This window comes from Schistocerca serialis, chromosome 3, assembly GCF_023864345.2.
Source record: "Schistocerca serialis cubense isolate TAMUIC-IGC-003099 chromosome 3, iqSchSeri2.2, whole genome shotgun sequence".
Taxonomy (NCBI): Eukaryota; Metazoa; Arthropoda; class Insecta; order Orthoptera; family Acrididae; genus Schistocerca; species Schistocerca serialis.
The window spans coordinates 803840831-803845684 of record NC_064640.1 but is presented as its reverse complement, the minus strand read 5'-3'; the positions used below and the strand labels follow the sequence as shown (position 1 = coordinate 803845684).

The window sequence follows — 4854 nt, the reverse complement described above, 5'->3', positions numbered from 1 at the left end:
AAAAAGAAAATGTATCAGAGATGCAAATTGGACGGAAATTGTAAGCACAGTGACGTACACAATCACTACTCACGGGGAAGTATTACAAAAATGAGTAAATTTGTTCGTGACTACTTTGCGGACGACATCATGTCAAAACGCTAGGCAAAAATGAGCACAAGGAATTTCGACGTGTAAATATTTATTTTCAGTAGAAATTTTATTTTCAGGTCAGCAATAGAAACGAACTTAAGACAATGTGCATATATTAGTTTTTAGGCCTAAAATAGATAAACGACCAGAACTTTATATGATATTTAACAAAAATGAATTTGACCCACAGAAAGTGACACATAGTTGTCGAAATATGTCTGAGTAAACAAAAAAGAAATACATGTATTTTGTGTAACGCGGTGTTTAAAAAACCCAAATTAGGTTTGACGAACATGTCCATGAACTGTAACACCTCCTCTGGATAGCACAGGAATCTAAATTAAACAATTTGGGGGATGTGTGGCTAGTGATAGAACTTGTAGCAGATTTCGTCCCTATGGTTTACAGGGAATTTAGCTTTGCTTTCCTTGAAAGATTGATACAACATTTACGTATCTGTTGTGCAGGCAAAATAATGCGATAGGGTGACTAAACTTGATCAGAAACCGTAGCTACCATATCCATGTTCATTAAGGTGTCACATTCCCTTGATAGCCATCTGTACATAAAAGAAAATCAGTGCACAACATTGGAGCAGAGTAATACGTAATGAGAATACGCCTCTTCTGGCCATTAGTGACAGCTTTTCAAATATATTCGGCTACGTTTTCGTCACGTTGTTATTCAGTAGCTCTTTACGACACGGAGTAGTGTTCGTTTCAGTTCTCTCACTGTGGTAAAACCCTGGGAAGACGATGCACTCAGATCGGATAAAAAAGAGAATGAAATTCTACCGTGGGTGTTTTCAAGGAACTGCCATGATATTCAGCTGAAGTAATTTATGTAAAACAAGGAAAACCCAACTCTGCATGGCTCGACCGGTTTTTGTACTCCGCCATATCGCGCGTGTGTATCAGACACACTGACTACTCTGCTTTGGTGGCGGACGGGCATTTTACAAGAAAGTATTAAGAGGAATACACAAACTGTAAATTTAACAAAATTTTGTTATGCTTTTAGCAAACTGACTTTTCAGATTTTTAAACCTACATATACGTATCAATAAAATTTATTAACATCGCACAGGAGCGAGTGACCGCAATTCTTAAAGGATATTCAGTCTTCACCAGTTCAGCGTACTATCGGAAATCAGAAGAAGTTACACAAAGTTAATGGAAGTAGGCTGTCGTTTAATAATGTTGACCGTTTGTCAGCAGTTTAGTAGAACATGTTATTAGGACAAAAGAAAAGGAAAACTGCTCTACAGGTGACAAGACCTAACACGAGACTGAGAAATTTCAGCTTCCCCTCTCATGTGCGCTATCACAGTGATAAAGCCATTTTCGCGGGGATACGGACTTCCACTGTCAACTTTGCCAGCGATACAATATCTACAAGTACCTTGCGGCATGGTTCAGACAAAGTAATCTTTAGCGAAAAGTAAAAACACATGGATTTCTAAGAGGCTCATTATCCCGAAGTCTGATTCCCACGCCATCTGCTGTGTGTCTCTTTGCACAAGGATTTCTGTATCAACCTTAGCTATACTAAACATAAAACAACAATTTTGTACAAAAAGTGGAGTGAAAAACATTTTAATAGCTTTTGTGTTTTACTAAGAGATAATTCTAAGTGCATCACAAATTATTTTTTGTTGCACGTTCTGATTTTCGGTGTGTGATTTCGATTTTGGTTTGTTTTCCAACTTGAAATCAAGGAACTTTACCCTATAAGGATTTTGTAATCATTCCTTCCTTCTTTCTCGTAGCCTTCAAATATTCAGTTCCATAGGTCGCGAATGGTCGTCGATCTTGGTCTTAGAATTTTTGTCATTATGTAGCCGACTCCCACTCTCCTCGATGCGCCATCAGCATAATCTAAGATTGTAGAGAGAATCGTACACCCATCTGTCTTCAGAGCATCTAAATTTTAGTTTCAAGCGTTTTCGCATTTAAACTGTCAATATGTTGTGTTTCTTATTCAACGAATGGAACCAGCTAAGAATTTTCCAGTATTAGTGTGTAAATCCTTAAACTGAATTTGTGAGTGTGTGTGTGTTTGTGTTTGCGTGTAATGAAGGGGGCACAGTACTTGCAGCAGAAATAAAATTGGCATTCTACAGATCGGAGAGTGGAATGTCAGATCCCTTCATCGGGTATGTAGACTAGAAAATTTAAAAAGGGAAATGGAGAGGTTAAAGTTAGATTAGTGTAAATTAGTGAAGCTCGGTGGCAGGAAGAACAGGATTTCTGGTCAGGTGGATACAGGGTTATAAATACAAAATCAGATATCTACATCTACATCTACATCCACACTCCGCAAGCCACCGACGGTGTGTGGCGGAGGGTACCCTGAGTACCTCTATCGGTTCTCCCTTCTATTCCAGTCTCGTATTGTTCGTGGAAAGAAGGATTGTCGGTATGCTTCTGTGTGGGCTCTAATCTCTCTGATTTTATCCTCATGGTCTCTTCACGAGATATACGTAGTAGGGAGCAATATCCTGCTTGACTCTTCGGTGAAGGTATGTTCTCGAGACTTTAACAAGAACCCGTACCGAGCTACTGAGCGTCTCTCCTGCAGAGTCTTCCACTGGAGTTTATCTATCATCGCCGCAACGCTTTCGCGATTACTAAATGATCCTCTAACGAAGCGCGCTGCTCTCCGTTGGATCTTCTCTATCTCTTCTATGAACCCTATCTGGTACGGATCCCACACTGCTGAGCAGTATTCAAGCAGTGGGCGAACAAGCGTACTGTAACCTACTTCCTTTGTTTTCGGATTGCATTTCCTTAGGATTCTTCCAATGAATCTCAGTCTGGCGTCTACTTTACCGACGATCAACTTTATATGATCATTCTATTTTAAATCACTCCTAATGCGTACTCCCAGATAATTTGTGGAATTAACTGCTTCCAGTTGCTGACCTACTATTTTGTAGCTAAATGATAAGGGATCTATCTTTCTATGTATTTGCAGCACGTTACACTTGTCTACATTGAGATTCAATTGCCATTCCCTGCACCATGCGTCAATTCGCTGCATATCCTCCTGCATTTCAGTACAATTTTCCATTGTTACAACCTCTCGATACACCACAGCATCATCTGAAAAAAGCCTCAGTGAACTTCCAATGTCATCCACAAGGTCATTTATGTATATTGTGAATAGCAACGGTCCTATGGCACTCCCCTGCGGCACACCTGAAATCACTCTTACTTCGGAAGACTTCTCTCCATTGAGAATAACATGCTGCGTTCTGTTATCTAGGAACTCTTCAATCCAATCACACAGTTGGTCTGATAGGTGCAATGCAGGAGTAGGTTTAATAATAAAGAACAATATAGGAATGCGGGTAAGCTACTACGAACAACATAGCGAACTCATTATTGGAGCCAAGACAGACACGAAGCCCGTGCTGACCACTGTACTACAAGTTTACATGCCAAACAGTTCCGCAGATGACTAAAATACAGAAGAAATGTGTGATGAGATAAAAGAAATTATTCAAATAGTTCAGGGAGACAAAAATTTAGTAGTCGTTGGGGACTGGGATTAAATAGTAGGGAAAGGAAGAGAAGGAAAGATAGTAGATGAAATGGACTGGGAAAAGGAATAAAAGAGAAAGCTGCCTGGTAACTTTTGCACAGAGCGTAATGTAATCATCGCTAACACTTGGTTTAAGAATCATGAAAGAAAATTTTATACGTGGGAAAGAGCTGGAGACATCGGAAGGTTTCGGAACCAGGTTTTAAATTGTAACACATTTCCAGGGGCAGATGTGGACTCTGACCACAACTTTCTGGTTATGAAATGCAGAATAAAACGGAAGAAATTGAAAAAAAGATAGGAAATTAAGGAAATGGGACGTGGAGAAACTGAAAGAACGAATGGTTATTGAGAGTTTCAGACGGAGCATTAAGGAACGATTGACAAGAACAAGGGAAAGGAATACAGTAGAAGAAGGATGGGTAGCTTTGAGACATAGAATAGCTAAGGCAGCAGAGGATCAAATAGGCAAAAAGACGAGGTCTCGTAGAAATCCTTGGATAACACGAGAGTATTGAATTTGACTGATGAAAGGAAAAAAATATCAAAATGTAATAAATGAAGCATGTGAAAAGGAATACAAACGTTTAAAAATGAGACTGACGGGAAGTGCAAAATGGCTAAGCAGGGATGGCCAGAGGGCAAATTTAAGTCATCCTCAGCCCATAGGCGTCACTGGATGCGGATATGGAAGGGTGTGTGGACAGCACACCGTTCTCCCGGTTGTATGTCAGTTTCCGAGACCGGAGCCGCTACTTCTCAACCAAGCAGCTCCTCTGTTTGTGTCACAAGGGCTGAGTGCATCCGGCTTGCCAACAGCGCTCAGCAGACCGGAATGGTCACCCATTCGAGTGCTAGACCAGCCCGACAGCGCTTAACTTCGGTGATCTGACGGGAACTGGTGTTACCATTGCGGCAAGGCCGTTGGCGAGCAAGATGTATAGGTTAGGTGAAATAAACTCAGACTTCAAGAGGAATATAATAATTCCAGTTCCAAAGAAAGCCGGTGCTGACAGGTGTGAATGTTACTGAACTATCAGTTTAATAAGCCATGGTTGCAAAATACTAACACGAATTATTTGCAGCAGAAGGGAAAAACTGGTAGAAGCTGACCTCGGAAAAGATCAGTTTGGGTTACGGAGAAATGTAGGAACCATTGAACCTACGACTTCTCTT

At 40.5% G+C, this 4854-nt stretch overlaps 1 pseudogene; it reads right to left on the bottom strand.

Annotated features, from left to right (window-relative positions):
* Positions 1–4488: 4488 nt before the first annotated feature.
* Positions 4489–4607, bottom strand: LOC126471650 (5S ribosomal RNA; annotated as a pseudogene).
* Between the last annotated feature and the right edge of the window lie 247 nt (positions 4608–4854).